The sequence below is a fragment of the Ursus arctos genome, unplaced genomic scaffold, assembly GCF_023065955.2.
Source record: "Ursus arctos isolate Adak ecotype North America unplaced genomic scaffold, UrsArc2.0 scaffold_30, whole genome shotgun sequence".
Lineage (NCBI taxonomy): Eukaryota > Metazoa > Chordata > Mammalia > Carnivora > Ursidae > Ursus > Ursus arctos.
This window is the reverse complement of record NW_026622986.1, coordinates 31,741,856-31,760,386: the sequence shown is the minus strand read 5'-3', so window position 1 is coordinate 31,760,386 and position 18,531 is coordinate 31,741,856. Positions and strand designations below refer to the sequence as shown.

The window sequence follows — 18,531 nt, the reverse complement described above, 5'->3', positions numbered from 1 at the left end:
ATGGAATGTTCTGAATTTATCTGTTAGGTCCATCTGGTGCAGTGTGTCATTCAAAGCCACTATTTCTTGTTGATTTTCTGTTTGGATGATCTGTCCATTGATGTAAGTGGGATGTTAAAACTCCCTTACTCTTATTATATAACTGTAGATTAGTTCCTTTATGTTTGTTATTAGCTGTTTCATGTATCTGGGTTCTCCGATGTTGGTTGCATAAATATTTAACAATTGTTATATCTTCTTGTTGGATTGTTCCCTTTATGATTATATAGTCTCCCTCTTTCCCTTCTTATAGTCTTTGTTTTAAAGTCTATTTTGTCTGAGAGAAATATTGCTACCCCTCACATCCATGTGCATGATAAATGTTTCTCCATCCCTTCCCTTTCAATCTGCATGTGTCTTTAGGTCTGAAATGAATCTCCTGTAGGCAGCATATAAATGCATCCTGCTTTTTATCCATTCTATCCTATGTCTTTTGGTTGGAGCATTTAGTCCATTTACATTCAGAGCAATTATCGATAGGCATGTATTTATTGCCATTTTCTTACTTGTTTTGTGGTTGTTTTATAGTTCTTCTCCATTCATTTCTTCTCTTGCTCTCTTCTCTCATGGTTTGCTGGCTTTTATAAGTGATAGACTTGGAGGTCTTTCTCTTTATTCTGTACTTATCTACTACCAGTTTTTGATTGGTGGTTACCATTAGGCTTATATATAACATGTTATGTATATAACAATCTATACTAAGTTGAGGGTCATATTAAGTTGAACCCAATCTAAAAGCACTAAAGTTTTACTTCCCTCCTCCCACATCTTAGGTATTTGGTGTCCTATTTTACATTCTTTTATTTTGTAAATCCCTCGACTGATTTTTTACAGATATACTTAATTTTACTGCTTTTGTGCTTCCTACTTTTCTTATTCCTGCTATTAGTCTTTCCTTTCCACTCAAAGAGTCCCATTTAACATTTCTTAAAGGTTGGGTTAGTGGTGAGGAAATTCGTTAACTTTTGTTTATTTGGGAAACCTGTATCTCTCCTTCTATTCTGAATGATAATGACAGCCTTGCTGGATAGGATAATCTTGGCTGCAGTTTTCTCCCTTTCAGGACTTTGAATATATCATGCTGCTCCCTTCTTTTTAAAAAAAAATATTTTATTTATTCATTTGACAGAGAGACAGCCAGCCAGCGAGAGAGAGAACACAAGCAGGGGGAGTGGGAGAGGAAGAAGCAGGCTCCCAGCTGAGCAGGGAGCCCGAATGCAGGGCTCGATCCCAGAGCCCTGGGATCACGCCCTGAGCCAAAGACAGATGCTTAACGACTGAGACACCCCAGTGCCCTGATGCTGTTCCCTTTTGACCTGCAAAGTTTTCTTAAAAATCTGCTTATAGCCTTATGGGGTTTCCCTTTTATGTAACTATTATCTTTTCTCTCTCTCTTTTTTTTTTTTTAAATTCTCTCCTTATCAATACTTTTTTGCCATCTTAATTACTAGGTGTCTTGATGTGGACCTCCTTGCGTTGATTTTGTTGGGGGCTCCCCGTGCTTTTTGGATCTGGATTTCTATTTCCTTCCCTAGATTGGGGAAGTTTTCAGCTATTCAAAAAAAGTAGCTGTCCCCTTTTCTCTTTCTTCCTCTTCTTGTATCCTGATAATGCTAATGTTATTACACTTAATGGTGTCACTGAGTTCCCTTAATCTGTTTTCATATTTTACTTTTCTTTTTTCTCTCTCCTGTTTAGCTTAATTGTTTTCCGTTAGTCTGTCCTCCAGATCACTGATCCATTCTTCTGCCCCTCTAGCACCTGTTCTGAAATTAGTAAGCAAATCTCCCTCCTGTATACCCCAGGGGGGTTTCAAACTGCTCTTTCTATGCTGTATATTAGCAAGACTGTTTGTTGTGCTGTCTCTTTAAGGAGAGGGACTCAGTTTCCTTTCACTCTCTAGCTTTCCCAGAGTTGAGCTCACTGATTTTTAAAATTCCAGGTGTTAAGACCCACTGATTGTAAGAAATCATGAAGTTAGGTCCTTTTTGTTTTCAAAGCCAAACATTAGGGGAATTCTTCTTTCCAGTGCAGGTCCCCTTGCCTGGGGTGACTGCTGTAGGGTCTGCTCCTCTCCCCTCTTTGCGCCCATGCTGTCTCTCCCTCCTGCAGACAGTCAAGTGGGTCAGTTTGGCTCCCAATTGTGTCCACCCTTCCTACCCTCTTTTAGGTAGCCTCTTCTCTACATTTATCCGTGCAGAGTCGGTTCTTCCAGTGTTTGGGTCATTTTCTGGGTTATTCACACTGATGTGGGTGTTATCCAGGTGTGTCCATGGGAGCAGGTGAGCTTAGGGTCCTCCTACTCTGCCATCTTCTGAATATAGCGTCTTAAGTTGACAGTTTTCAATTTCACTTTAAGGATATTTTTCCGTTGTTTTATGACTTGAGTTATTCCTAATGAAATGTCATTTGCTATTATTATTGTTTTTTCTAAGTATCAGATTTTTCCTTTTTTCCCTCTGGTTGCTTTTAAGATTTTCTCCTTATCATTGGTTTCTAACAATTTCATTGATGTTCCTAGATATGCTTTTGTTTGTAATTATCCTTCTTAGGATTTTTTTCAAACTTGGTGGGGCTATGGGTCTATATTTTTCATTAAATTTGGCAATGTTTTAACTGTTGTTTCCTTAATTATGTTCTACTCTGTTCTTTTTCCTGGAATTCTGATTATACATATTTTAAACTGATGAGTATTTCACAAGGCACTGGAGTTTTATTTTTTTAGATTTTTCTCTCTGTACTGAAATGTAGTTTCCATTACTATGTCCTTCGTGTTCACTGATCTTTTCTTCTGCAATGTCTAATCCTCTGTTATGTCCATCTAGTGAATTTTTCATTTTAGATATTAATTTTTTTCAGTTCTAGAAGTTCCACTTGGTTTCTAATATAGTGCCCATTTCTCTTATTTCATGTTTTCTTTAATTTTTGAACATATTTATAGCAGCAATTTAAAAATCCTTATCTGCCAAGGGCAATGTCTCTGTCATTTCTGACTGTTTCTATTGACTGATTTCTTTCTCGTCATTATAGGAGACATTTTTTCTGCTCTGTTCTATGTCCAATGGTTATTGAAGGCAGAATATCATGAATTTTACATCATTGAGTGTTTGGAATGTATTGTCTTCAAAGAACATTGAATTTTGTTCAAGCAGTCAGTTTACTTGCAAATCTGTTTGATTCATTCAAGCCTTCTCTTAACTTTGTTAGGGCATGTCTGTAGTACCTTTCCTTTCAGGCTAGTTTATCCCTACAAAAGCATGGCTTTTATTAATTTCTACTGGATGCCCCTGGTGTTCAACAAGGTCTTTCCACTCTGGTAGGTTAGAAATGTTTCCCAAGGGGTGCCTGGGTGGCACAGCGGTTAAGCGTCTGCCTTCGGCTCAGGGCGTGATCCCAGGGTTCTAGGATCGAGCCCCACATCAGGCTCCTCTGCTATGAGCCTGTTTCTTCCTCTCCCACTCCCCCTGCTTGTGTTTCCTCTCTCGCTGGCTGTCTCTATCTCTGTCGAATAAATAAATAAAACCTTAAAAAAAAAAAAAAAGAAAGAAATGTTTCCCAAGCCTGTGTGAGCTCTGTACTAGGTAATTCTTTCTTTTTTTTTTTTTTTTTTTTTTCTTTTTTTAAGATTTATTTATTTCTGGGGCGCCTGGGTGGCACAGTGGTTAAGCGTCTGCCTTCGGCTCAGGGCGTGATCTCGGCATTATGGGATCGAGCCCCACATCAGGTTCTTCCACTATGAGCCTGTTTCTCCTTCTCCCACTCCCCCTGCTTGTGTTCCCTCTCTCACTGGCTATCTCTATCTCTGTCGAATAATAAATAAAATCTTAAAAAAAAAAATATTTATTTATTTCTTCGAGAGAGTGAGGGGGAGGGGCAAAAGGAGAGGAAGAGAGAGAATATCATGCATACTCCCCAGTAAGGGCAGATCCTGATATGGGGCCCCATCCCAGGACCCTGAGATCATGACCTGAGCTGAAATCAAGAGTCAGCCACTTAACCAACTGAGCCACCCAGCCACCCCTGATACTTGGTAGTTCTATAGCCCCCCAGTAGTCTTTCTCTGGAAGTTGTTCTTCTCCTGACCTCTTAGACTCTTTCCTTATCCAGGTGCAGTTTAGTACTCTGTCAGAGACTCAGAGGAATCCCTATAAAGATTTCTGGAATTCTCTGAATACTTTCTCCTCCTTGTGTGCTGTCCCCAAAATTCAAACATGTTACCCTCTTGCAGCTGAAATTTGTCTCCTCAGTTCAAGAATACCATGGTTCTATGTGAGGCTCTCCTTCATGTCCAGGGTGCAATAAATGTATTTATTCAGAAAACTAGAACAATTATAGGATTCGCATTGTTCACTTTTGTCAGGAATTGAAGTCTTGAACTGTCTGTTGTCCAAGTCTGAAATAGTTGTTTATTCATATATTTTCCCCAGTTTTCCAGAAGTATATAGTAGGAAGACTGTACTGGTACCATTACTCCATCATGGCCAGAAAGAAAAATGCTGACTTTGGTATTTTTAGCTTTAATCACTCTTAATGCATTGCCAAGCTATAATTTGCCAATTCCTTATGCCACTGGATTATTTTGAAGCAAACCCCAGACAATATAATATTTAATCTTCTAATATTTTAGAACATATCTCTGAAATACAAGGAATTTTTTAATATAAACCCAATGCCATTATCCTCATCTAAAAATAACTCTTTCATATTAAAACTCTAACTAGTATTCTAGTTTTCCTTATTGTCTCCAAAAAATGTTTTACTATTTGTTTTAATTGGAAAGTAAGCAAGGTCAGTACATTGCTGATATACCACTTAAGTCTCTCTTGAACTAGGTTTCCTCATCTTATTTTCCCTCTTGTAATGTATTTTTTAAAGAAACTAGTCATTTTTTTTAAAGATTTTATTTATTGATTTGACAGAGAGGCAGCAAGAGAGGGAACACAAGCAGGGGGAGTGGGAGAGGAAGAAGCAGGCTCCCAGTGGAGGAGCCTGATGTGAGGCTCATCCCAGAACGCTGGGATCACGCCCTGAGCCAAAGGCAGACGCTTAACGACTGAGCCACCCAGGCGCCCCAGAAACTAGTCATTTTAACTATAGAATTTTCCACATTCTAGATTTTGCTGCTTACATCTCTGTGGTGTCATCTCTGTGGTTTCTTTGTTCTTTGTAGTTCCTGTACACTGAAAGCTGGATCTATAGTTCAGGTGTTTAATTAGATCAGGGTCTTTTGGTAAGAATACATCAAAGATTGTAAAATTCCTATTGCATTAAATCAGGAAGTTTCTGATGCCTGTATTTTCCTCTTTGTATAATAATTAATTTGATCAGTTGGTCTAGGAGTTGTCAGCCTGATCCATCTATTAAAATAACTAAAAAAAAAAAACCCACCACAATTCTTTTTTTTTTTTTAAAGATTTTATTTATTTATTCGACAGAGATAGAGACAGCCAGCGAGAGAGGGAACACAAGCAGGGGGAGTGGGAGAGGAAGAAGCAGGCTCATAGCGGAGGAGCCTGATGTGGGGCTCGATCCCACAACGCCAGGATCACGCCCTGAGCCGAAGGCAGACGCTCAACCGCTGTGCCACCCAGGTGCGCCCCCACCACAATTCTTTACTGCATACCAACCCGTATGTTAAGAAATTAGATACACAATCATATTTGATTATTATATTAATCTTATGAGGTAGGTTCTCTTACTATCTCCATTTTATAAATAAGAATACTTAAGTACAGAGTGCTTAAACTATCTGCTCAGCTGGTGAGTGCCACAACTGAAACTTGAACTTAGCTAGTCTGTCTCCAGAGCTTTCACTAGGTTCACTAGGTTTACTTCATTCTCACCAAGGCTTTGCTTTATGGCAAAGGTTGACAAAAATATTTTCGTGTAAAAAGTCAGATGGTAAATAGTTTAAGCTTTATGGGACAATTACTATTGCAAAAACTCAACCCTGGTCTTGAAGTACAAAAGCATCCATACTCAATGCAAAAACAAATGTGTGTAATGGAGTCCCAATAAAACTTTATTTAAAAGGTAGCCAGCTAGATTTATCCTGTGGGCATAGTTTGCCAATCCCCACTTTATGGCAGTAATTCTCTTTATAAATGCCATCAATGTTTTCATTTCGTCTCCAGCCCTTAAAAGTTTTGCTCTTTCTTTTGCTATTATAGCATGTGCTCTTTTGGCTTGAATTGCTTTTGTGTTGCTGTTGTTAATAAAAATCAGGTTTAGTGCTCTTGAATTGGCTTGATGGTCTTATACTGGTTTGGAGTCATTACTATTGACGACAAGGTAGTGTTTCTTCAAATCTCAACTGCAACAGAAGTACCTGAAATGCCAGTAAGAAAGAGTAGTTCCTGACTCTTACCCAGTTAAAAATATATACCCCAGAGTCGGGGTCCAGCATTTGCATTTCTTTCTCTTTTTTTAAGATTTTATTTATTATAAATAAGCATGCAAGCAGGGGGAGAAGCAGAGGGAGAGGGAAAGGAAGATAATCTCCAGCAGACTCCATGCTAAACCCAAAGCAGGGCTTGATCCCAGGACCCTGAGATCATGCCCTGGGCTGAAACCAAGAGTCAGTTGCTTAACTGATTGAGCCACCCAGGTGCCCCAGCAGCATTTGCATTTCTAATAAGCTCCACAAGTGCTGGTTGGGTTCTCTGGAGAGCAGATGCTAAAATTAGAGTTAGGAGTCTAAAATGTTTATTGAAGAGTGTTCCAGTTTGACTCCTCTGGGAATCAGATACCAAGATGGGATAGATGTTGAAGGGATTAGGGGAAATTCCATAAAGGATAAATGGAGGGAGAGAACAGGGAGAGGCAGGGAGAACCTACAGATGTGCTGAAAGTCTAATAACTGTGAAAAAAATACAGAAGATTTTAATATAAGGATTCTCAGGCAGCAGCTCAGCCCTGAAAAAGTCTTGGCCAGGCTGATGAGAGTCTCTGACCAAAGGTACCCACTGGAGGAGTCAGATGGGAATGCACCAGCACTAGTAACCCCGGTGTGCTCTGTAACGATCTGGGAGCATCCTGGAGGAAGCTCGAACGCCATGATGGGGTCCAGTGGGTTGGCAGTTGGAGTCCATGAGTCAACTATGCTTCCACAAGAGGTTCTCTTGAAGGAGATCACTTCTGTTGCCACCACAGTCTAACCCTTGCACCACACAGATCCATTTCTCAACATATATTTGGGGAGCAGTTACCTCCATTGTTACCAGGGGCCTCTCAAGGGGAACTTAGAAAATTTATAGGATACACTACAGCCTCTGTCTGTGAAGTTAGTCTCGTCTTTTTCCTCCTCCACTAATCCATTTTAAATGTCTCCGTCATCCCTCACTGTCAGCTATCATCTCAATAGGTCGTGATGGCTCACTTGGTGTGACTCAAACCTTGATTCTTGAGTGGTCTGCACGCATAGTGATTATTTCATACATTGGAATTGCTATGTTTGTTCATTCACAGTTATAATGGGGCATGGGAGGACCAAGACACACCCAATTGGCTCCTGGGGTAAAAGGTATTCCTGTGTGTAAAAGCAGCCCTACCTCGTCCTGCTAATCAGTATAAATTGCTACTCTCAAGATAGTGACTTGACTTCTCGCCTGCTGCTCTCTGGCTATAAGAGGCCAAAATGTCCTGGTGGTAGCTTTAGCTTGTAATGTAGAGGGCACATGTTGAATCTCCTGATAAGAGTGTGCCTCTTTGGGGAAAGACAGGGAGATGGCAGAGTAGAAGATCCTAGGCTCACCTCGTCTAATGAATACAACTAGATAACTAGCAAATAATCCTAACTACCCTAGAAATCATCCTGAAGACTGGCAGGACAAACTCCACAACTAAAGAGAGAGAAGAGGCCACATCAAAGAAGGTAGGAAGTATGGAAATGAGGCTTGGGAGAGAAACAGATCCTGGCTGCTACAGAAGAGAGGGAGCCGTGTTTGCAGAGAAGGGTGAGAGAGAGCGGAACACACAAAAAGAACATTTCCCCACAGCCATTGGCTTGGAAAAAGAGAAAGGCCAAATTTCATGAGTTCGTACAACCAGTGGGGCTTAAAGCCTGGAGTTCTAAGGTCAGCAAGCTTGGCGGGGCATGGATCCCAGAGGGTACTGTGCTGATCCTGGAGAGAAGGCAGGCAAACGACCCAGGGGCAGGCAGTGCGGAAACAGCAATTCGAAGAGCTCCCAGGGCGCAGAGCAGGGAGGGTATTTGTTCTTCTGCGAGCACGTACCTGAGAAGCCCCACTCACAGAGACCCCTCTGGGAACAAAAGAGCTGGCTGGCTCCATTTCCCTCCCCCGCACCTCAACATAAACACCTGTGGGAGGGAAGCAGCACAGCACTGTCTAACTTGCTTACACCCAGCCCCACTCCCCAGTGCTCTGGTGGGACTGTCCCTCTCAAGTCAAGCTTGCCTCAGTGCCAGTGCAGCAGACCCCTCCTCCAGAACACCAGCACAAACCCCCTGCCTATAACACTTCTCCCCATCAGAGAGTTTTGCACGCCCTCGGTTCTGGTAGAGGTAATGACACATCTCATTTCATAAGCAGACCAAAACTCACCTAGTTAAAACTCACCACATTCAGGCCAGAGACCAAAACACTGCCCACAGTAGGCAAGGACACACTCTGCAGAAGACTGGCCTAAAGGACAGAGCAGCCAGAACACAACAGCGGAGGGCACACAGTACACCCTGGAGACATTCCCTGAAGCACCAGACACTGGCTATTATATGACCTCTTCTTCATAAGGCCATTGCTTTCAGGAGCAGGAGACATAAATGGCTTTTCTAACACAGAGAAGAAAGCAGAGACAGACAAAATGAGAAGCAGAGGGATTGATCCTAAATGAGAGAACAAAATAAGGCCATAGCCAGACATCTAAGCAAAACAGATATAAGTATGATCGTGAGGATGAAAAGGTAAGCAGAGTCAGCTCTCAAAAAGCCTTCCAAAGCATACAAAATTATTTTGACTCTTGTTAGGAAAATAGTCATAAGTAATATTAAGCAACTTCTTTCAAAATCACTTCCAAATGAGTAATCAAATAAAGACTATCTAGGGGTATCTGGGTGACTCAGTCGGTTAGGCACCTGACTTTTTTTTTTTTTTTTTTTTTTTAGATTTTATTTATTTATTTGACAGAGACAGCAAGAGAGGGAACACAAGCAAGGGGAGTGGGAGACGGAGAAGCAGGCTTCCTGCTGAGCAGGGAGCCCAATGCAGGGCTCGATCCTAGGACCCTGGGATCATGACCTGAGCCAAAGGCAGACACTTAACGGCTGAGCTACCCAGGCACCCCTAGGCACCTGACTCTTGATTTCAGCTCAGGTCATGATCTCAGGGTCATGAGATCGAGCCCCATGGCAGGCTCTGTGCTCAGTGGGGAATCTACTTGAGATTCTCTCTCTCCCTCTGCCCCTCCCCCCAACTCACACATGCTTTCTCTCTCTAAAATATATTTTTTTAAGATTTTATTTATTTAAGCAGGAGAGTGAACAAGAAAGAAAGCATGAGCGGGGGGGGGAGGGGCAGAGGGAGAGGGAAAAACAGACTTCCCACTGAGCAGGGAGCCTGATGCAGGGCTCAGTCCGAGGACCCTGGGATCATGACCTGAGCCAAAGGCAGATGTTTAACCAACTGAGCCACACAGGTGCCCCTTAAATAAATCTTAAAAAAAAAAAAAAAAGAATATCTAATATTCTTTCTGCAAGTAAATGCTAATCTTCACTGTTTTTACCTTATGATTTTTTTAGTACTACTGTTTTTAAAGGTTTTGAGCTATGAATAATACAAATGTCAGTTTATACACACATATACATTTATATTTGTGTGTGAATATATTTATGACATTATGTATATTATGTATTATGTATATATTTGTATTTATATATATTTGCGTGTGTATAACTTTACATCAGAAAAGTGGTGAATGTGACCAGATTTTCCATTTCCTTTTGATCGTCTGGGACTTGAGAGCAGTGTAAAAAAAGTTATACACACACTATTTCCTTAATTTCTGTGCGAATTTTTATTTCCATCTTACTGATTTAGGTTTAGTTTGCTCTTCTTTTATGAGTCTCTTAAGGTGGAGGTTAGATGATTGATTTGAGATTTTATTTCTTAATATAGGCATTTACAGGTATAAATTTCCCTCTAAGTATTTCTTTATCTGCATCCTATTGGTTTTGTCATTTAGTGTCTTAATTTTCACTTAACTCAAAATATGTCTTTTAATTCCCTTTTGATTTATTCTTAAATCCATTGGTTACTTAGGAATGTATTACTTTCCACATTTTTATAAGTTTCCTCATTTTTTTCTGGCTCTTGATTGCTAATTGCATTCCACTGTGCTCAGAGAAACACATTAAATTTAATGAGGTTTGTTTTATGACCTAATACATTGTCTGTTCTGCAGAATGTTCCATGTGCACTTGAGAAGAATTTATATGCTGTTGTCAAGTGTTCTGCAAAAGTCTGTTAGGTCTAGTTGACTTGTAATGTTGTTTAAGCCTTCTACTGTTGTCTTTATTGATTCTATCCATTATCAAAAGAGGAGTATTGAGGTTTCCAACTATTATTGGCTATTTCTCCCTTCATTTCTGCAATTTTGGCTTCATGTATCTTTTAGTTCTGTTATTACATGAATATCTATTTATGTTATATTTTCCTTAGAGATTGACCCTTTTATCATTATAAAAATTTCCTCTTTAGTTCTAGTAACTTTTTTGTTTTAAAGTATATTACCTTAATACAGCCATTTCTGCTTTCTTATGGATGTTATCTTCATGCTATATCTGAATCCTTTTACTTTCAATGTATTTATATCTTTGAATCCAAAGTGGATCTTCTGCAGACAGCTTATAGCTGGATCATTTTTAATCCATCTTACTGATCTCTGCATTTTGATTGGACTGTTTAATCCATTCCCATGTTATTATTGACATAGCTGGACATATGTCGCACATTTTATATTTTTGTTTTCTATGTCTCGTGTCTTATAAGTTCCTCTGTTCCTCCTTCACTGCTTTCATTTGCATTAAGTGAATATCTTCTATTGTATCATTTTTGTTTCTTTAATTTTACTTGTTTTTTTTTTAATGGTGGCTCTAGAGTTTGCCATATACATCTTATTAGAATCAGATCAGATTTATACCAGCTTAATTCCAATGATGTATAGAACTGCTGCACCTATATAGCTCTAATTCTTTCTCCACTCTTTTGTGGTCTTATTGTTATTAATGTTAAAGCCCAACAGTATATTGTTATAATTGTTACCTTACTATCAGTTGTCATTTCCTTAGCCTTTGCTTTGCTCCCATCTACCTCCTTTGTGCTTTTATTAGCAGATATAACATACATATATTACATTTCTATATGTTATAAACCCAATAAATCCAATATTATATACATATTATTTCATGGCTTTTAAAATTAATTAGAATAAAGGAGAAATTATGCACTTATACTTTTTATATCATTACATAATTAACTTTACCAGTGTTCTCTGTTTTTTCACATGGATTCATGTTACCATCTGGGGTCACTTGGTTTCAATCTGAAGAACTTTATATTTTTTGTAAGGCAGATCTGCCTACAACATATTTCAGTTTTTGTTTATCTGGGACAGTCTTTTATTCACCTTCATTTTGATAGATGTGCTGGATATAAGATTGTTGGTTGACAGTTTTTTCCCTTTGAGCACTTTGAATAGTGCTTCTACGTTCCATTATTTCTTCTAAGTAAGCCTTTAATCTTATTGGATATCTCTCGTAAGCGGCAAGTTCTTTTTCTATTGCTGCTTTCAAAATTTTGTCCTTGTCTTTGACTTTCAGCATTGTTACTGTGATGTGTGTGTTTGCAAATCTCTTTGAATTCATCCCACTTGGAGTCCATTGAGCTTCCTGGTTGTGTATATTATTGTTTTTTAAATAAATTTGGGGAGTTTTCAGCCATTGTTTCTTCAAATATTTTTCTTCTTTCTTTCTCTCTCCTGGTCCTCCCATCACACATATATTGGGGTACTTCATGTTCTCCCACATTTCTGTGAGTTTAACATTTTTCTCCATTCTTTTTCTCTCTTTATCAGCTTACATAGTGTCTATTGATCTATCTTCAAATTTGCTAATTCTTCCTCTAGTTCAAATCTGTTGTTGAGCCCCTCTAGTGTTTTTTTTAATTTCAGTTATTGTACTTGTCAACTCCACATTTTCCATTTGGCTCTTTTAAAATAATTTCTCTTTACTGATATTCTCTATCTGATGTGACACTGTCATATCTATTTCTTTTATCATATTTTCTTTAGTTTGTTAAACATATTTATAATGGCTACTTGAAGTCTCTGTTAAATCCAACTCTAGTCACTTTTATAGGAGTTTCTGTTGCTTGTTTTTTTTTTTTTCTCAGTGTCTAGGTCATACTTCCCTGTTTCTTTTCACACCTCATAATTTTTGGTTGAAAACTGCTACATTTTAGATAATAAGTTTCCTCGATTCTGTGTTTTGGTCTTTTCTCCTCCCTTTGGGTCTTGTTACTATTATTTGCTTATTTGTTTAGTGACTTGCTGGATTATTTTAGTGATATCTATCTCCCCATTCACACAGTGTGAAGCTTCTATTATTCCTTCACAGGGAGGCATAGCTCTGGGTATGCCAACAGTCATCCTGGTGTGACAGTCATATTAGTAGAGCTATCTTCCTCTGAAATAGATATTTTTTAATAACTCTACATTAATAGTAAAAAAATTGTACTTAAAAACCTTTCTATAAAGAAAAAACAGACCCTGCTGACTTCACTGGTTAATTCTATTAAACATTTTTCCAAGAAATATTAGCAATTTTAATCAAAGTAATTTGGAAATTAAAAGAGGAAGGAATACTTACCAACTAAGTCTGTGAGGTTAGAGTTACCTGATAACAAAACTAAGATATTACAAGAAAAGTAAAATCTATAGACCACTATCCCTCATGAATGTAAATGCCAAATTTTTTTTTAAATATCTGCAATTCATGTTCAGTAATATACAAAAAGAATAATGCATCCTAACTAAATTGGGTTTATCCCAGGAATTCAAGGTTGGCTTAACATTTGAAAATCAATTAATGTAATTCACCAAATTAATAGACTAAAAAGGAAAACTATATAGTCTCCAGTAGATGCAGATAAAATTCAGCACTTACTTAGGATAAAAGCTCTCAAAAACTAGGAATAAAGGGGAAAATTCTCAACCTAAAAAAGGACATAAAACGCCAAAGCCAACATTATACTTCATTTATTTATTTGACAGAGAGAGAGGCAGCAAGAGAGGGAACACAAGCAGGGGGAGTGGGAGAGGAAGAAACAGGCTCCCAGTGGAGCAGGGAGCCCAATGCGGGGCTTGATCCCAGAATGCTGGGATCATGACCTGAGCTAAAGGCAGATGCTTAATGACTGAGCCACCCAGGCACCCCCAAAGCCAACATTATACTTAATTGTCAAAAACTGAATGCCTTTCCACTAAGATATATAAAAGATGTTCGTTCTCACCTCTTCTATTCATCATTGCATTAGAGGCCTTAACATAATAAGGAAAATACAGATTGGAAACAAAGAAAAGTATTTTTATTTGCAGTCAGTATGCTGGTCTTAGAAAATCTTAAAGAATATACATATACAAATAGCTATCAGATCTAATAAGTGAGTTCAGCAAGTTGCAGATAAAAAGTTAATATGGAAAAATCAATTGTATTTCTGTGTATCAGCAACAAGTCATTATAAATTGAATTTTTTTTAAAAGATTTTATTTATTTATTCGACAGAGATAGAGACAGCCAGCGAGAGAGGGAACACAGGCAGGGGGAGTGGGAGAGGAAGAAGCAGGCTCATAGCGGAAGAGCCTGATGTGGGGCTTGATCCCATAACGCCAGGACCACGCCCTGAGCCGAAGGCAGATGCCCAACCGCCATGCCACCCAGGCGCCCCTATAAATTGAATTTTTAAATACCATCAAAAATATAAAGAGATAAATATAACAATGTGCATAATACCTGTATACCTTAAGCTTTAAATACTGCCCAGAGAAATTTTAAGACTTCAGTAGAGATATCATGTTCATGAATGTGAAGATGAAATATTAAGAAGGTAATTCTCCCCAAATTGATCTATTTCAACACAAGCCCAAACAAAATCCTAGCAGTTTTTTAGATAGAAAATAATTTAATTCTAAAATTTATGTGAAAATCAAAAGACTTAGAATACCCAAAACATATATGAAAAAGAACAATGTTGGGTGTCATGCAAATTCAAACCATAACACACCCTCCAGAGTAACTAAAAAAGTTGCCAAAAATGTAGGGCAACTAGAATTCTCATATGTTGCTTGTGGGAATGTAACTTGGTAAAACCAATTTGCAAAAAATTTGATATTATCTATTGAAGTTGAACTTATGTCTTTTTCATTGCCACAATAATGCTGCGTAATAAACCACCACAAATTCAGTGGCTTAGGACAACAGCATTAATTCTCATGACCATCAGTCTTCAGGAGGTCTAACATTCTGTGAATCTAAGGTGGGTTTATGCTGCAGGTTGGATTCTCATCTGCTCCATGTTTGTTCTGAAGGCCCAGGCTGAAGGGGCACAGCTGTTTGAGACACAGTCTCCTTATGTACATCATCTGAACTCAAGAGTCAAATGAACTACATATGAATACTTAAGACTCCTGCTCCTGTCATGTCTGCTAACATTCTATCAGCCAAAAATATTTACATGACCAAGAGCAATATCAATGGAGTAGAGAAGTAAATTTGGCCAACAGCAGAAGGAGGAGAGAATAAATACTTGCTGAAACAATTCCAAATTATCATGTCCAGTGTGGTATACACCCAATAGAAATGATGCACATGTGTACCAAGAGACATGAAAAAAAATATTCAGGCAGAACTTTCATAGTAGCCAAGAACTGGCAACTATCCAAATGTCTATCAACAGTACAATGGACAGGTGCCAGGCTGGCTCAGTCGGTAGAGCATGCAACTCTTTTTTTTTTTTAAGATTTTGTTTATTTATTTGGGGGGAGGGGCAGAGGGAGAGGGAGAAGCATACTCTCTGCCAAGTGTGGAGCCCGACACAGGGCTCAATCTCAGGACCCTGGGATGATGACCTGAGCCAAAGCCAGATATTTAACCGATTGAGCTACCCAGGCACCTCAAGCATGCAACTCTTAATCTCAGGGTCGTGAGTTCAAGGCCCACGTTGGGTATGGTATACATTAAGAAAAAAAAACAAAAACAAAAAACAAAACCAACACAGTAGAATGGATAAAGAAAATGTGCTATGGCCACATCTACATATATAGCAATGAAAACGAAAGCATGAGTACCCATGAAAACATGTCTCACTAACAATGTTACTCCAAAGAAACTAGGCACAAAATTATTCAATTTATATGAGGTTCAAACCACAAGCAAAACTAAATGGTGAAGTTTAGGGATGTATATTTAGGCAGCAAACCTAATATAAAGGTAAGGGAGAGATTACCATTGAAGTTAGATTTGTGGTTAGGTATCATGGTAGGGAAAGTGACACAAGATGGTGCTTCTGGAGTTTTGGCAATGTTCTATTTCTTGACCATAGTGGTCATTTCATGAATATTTGCTTTGTGATAAATCATGGAGTTGTACATTTTGGTTTTGTGTATTTTAAAAATAAGTCGTATTTTGTTGTTTCTACACCCAACCCTCTTGTTTTTGAACACACCTAGTTTCACTTCTAAGGACTTTGCACTGCTTTGCCTTCTGCTTGGAAAGCTCTTCCTCCACATCTTCCAAGGACTGGTTTGGTCTGCTTTTACTATTGAGATTTGGCTTCAAATGTCCCTTATTCAGTGAGCTCTGGCAATTGTCTCTTCGGCCCCAGGCCTCTAGCCTCCAACCCGATTCTCCAGCATTTCCAGCTTGCTTTCACAGCTGTATTGTTCAATCAAATTCTGTTTTTGTTGTGGTGGTGGTTTACTTGTTAATGTTTGGTACCCACTTCTAGAGTAAGTTCTGTTATGTGCAGGGTGCTTATCTGGCTTGTTCACAGCTATAATCCTAGTGCTTACTTTAGTAGCTGGCCACAGTAAACAGTAAAAGCTGCTACTGAATGACTAAATCCTCTGTTCCCAGCATGTGGTACATACCTGGCTCATGGTAAGCGTCTGCAGAGATTATAAACTTCTAGAGGTGTTTTCCTAGGGAATGAGCACTTAAATATTACATGTGTGAAAATGAAAAGAAACCGAATTCAAAACGGAGTCAAGAACCAATGAAGGGTGCCCAATAAGCACCAGTACTGGAAGCTTACTTTACATACCCCAGCAGGAAGATTTTCTCCCTGCTGGCAACAACCCAGCCAATGAGAAGCCACCACGACCCTGAACTCTGGCTCTCCGCCAATGAATTGTCACAACCACCTCTCCCAACGTCTTCCTTTGCTCTATAAAAGGACACTTGCCGTGGTTCAGTATACTCTGCATGTCTTGAACTACAGTTTCTCTGGTTATAAGTAAGCCTGGTAACATATCAGTTCTGTTTTTAAGGTTAACACTCTTAAGGTTATTTTTAAGGATTTACTAAATTAAAAGATTTTATTTAATGTCACTTTGAGGCAAGACCAGTGTCACCACCATACCCTCAGGAGACACAATGGCAGACAAACACCACAACCCCGAGTGAGGCAGCTGCTAGAACAAACACGCAGACTCTTCAGGGTGGCTACACATCTCCCCCTGGACGTCTTCCGTATCCGGCCACGCACCAACCTCCTGGCGACAGCAGGCTCTGTTTCGCCCTTCCCCCAGTTGCGCACGCCAGACTCCGTCCTCCAATCCCAGGGCGAGCTGCAGCCTCGCGCCTGCGCACAGGAGAGAAGCGAGCGCCGCGTGGACGCCGGCCGCAGTCCGCGCCTGCGCATTGGCTTCTCCTCAGTGATTGGCTCCCGCCGTTCGCCACGGTTCAGTTTTCACTTTCTCTTTTTCCACCCCCTACCCTCTTCTTTTCCCGAGGCCAGAGGTTTTACTTCCGGTTTCCTACCGCCGCACCTCAGATAATCGGCATGTTCTCTCAGGCCGCGGGGCGTCTCGGTGAGCGTTCCTTCCTATGACCCTGCCGGAGAAGAACGACGTTTGGCTGACGAGCGCGGTGGTGCCTGCGGGCTGGGAGCCTGGGCGCCAAGCCCTCGTGGCCAGCGCGGCCCCAGGGCGGGGAGGAAGCCCAGGCTGCGACGTGGAGGGTCCTGCGCGCCCCTGAAGAGCCGGTGCAGACAGCGCTGAGGGCGTCCGCTAGGGACCCCGGGGGCGGAGAGTCGCGAAGGCGCCTGGAGGGCTCCCCCCCCGTCGGGGAGAGGGCAGAGCGCGGCGGGGGACTACTAGGGTCCGGACGTACCTGTCACGTTTGGCCGCGGGGGACCGAGAGAGAGGAAGTGCATGTGTGGAGAGGCGGATACCCATAAGCATGGGGAAGAAATTGAACAGTAACCTCAAATCCTCGGGGGCAGCGGCCGCACGGGAGACAGGTAAACCTTACCCGCGGTGGGCGCTTCTGTTTGTGCACCTGGAGGGAGGGAAGGAGCAGCCCCCGCCTCCAAAGCTGAGTGTACGGCGTAGCTGCTTGGGCTTTTGTGGTTGTCTGCTGGGGGCTTCGAGGCTGTCATGCACAAAATTGTTTAAATTCCGGTGGACATTGCATGCTTTCCTTGGATGGTGCGTGACTAACGCTCTCTTGCCTGTTTGCTCCGCTCTCGGGGTGAAGGGGCGGGAAGGGGGGCGGTAGTTTTCAGAATCGTTTTTGCCATGCTGCTGTTTAAATGAGTCGGCCTGTTATAACCTGTGGCCATTCTGAATATTGCTGACGCTTCGATCCTGACTTGATTCTGCGGCGTCGGTAGTTTGCACGTTCGTATAGAGCTTCGGACGCCCAGAACTGGAGAAGCTTTGCCTTTGAGTTGCTTGTCAGAGGACAGCTTCATCCTCGTGCACGCCACGATAAATACTGAGTTCAAGCTTTGCTCATTTGCTTTGGACTCGCTGTTAAATAAATTGTAAAGGCTTCTGTATGAAGTCTGCATCTCAGGTCTCCTTCTGTCGTGAATCCATGGCAGTGCATGACATTTTCTCCTTTAAAGTAGTTCTAGAAGGAAGGGGTCTATCCCTAGGGAGGGTCATGTAGCAGAAAGCTCAAGTAGTGCACAAGGAATGTCGTAGCTGTGTTGGTCCACGCAGCCCAGCAGTTTATCCGAAGGTGGCACCGAGCAGCAGGTTGTAGGGGAACATGGCAGGTTAACCTCAAAACTTGAGGAAGACACTTTGAAAATCCTCTGGTTTCACTTAGTACTTGTCTATTTGAAATCCAAAAATTTAAATACACTTGTCTTACCCTTCTTTATTTTCCCTATAAAGTAGTTAGAATGGTAGGGTTTATGAAAGGACATTGTAAACTTAAGTGTTGAGCGAGTATCTGTTATTTTAGTAACG

General features: G+C 40.5%; 1 protein-coding gene across 3 annotated transcripts in view; it reads left to right on the top strand.

Moving 5' to 3' along the window:
• Nucleotides 1–16,981: 16,981 nt before the first annotated feature.
• The window catches only part of TASOR2 (transcription activation suppressor family member 2), a 76,968-nt gene continuing 75,418 nt past the window's right edge, over nucleotides 16,982–18,531 (top strand). The window contains exon 1 of one of the 3 annotated variants that reach the window (XM_026478697.4): nucleotides 16,982–17,573. The gene's annotated coding sequence lies outside the window, so the exon portion shown is untranslated. The remainder of the gene's footprint in view (nucleotides 17,574–18,531) is intronic. The other 2 variants (XM_044392052.3, XM_057304631.1) reach the window with 2 other exon arrangements.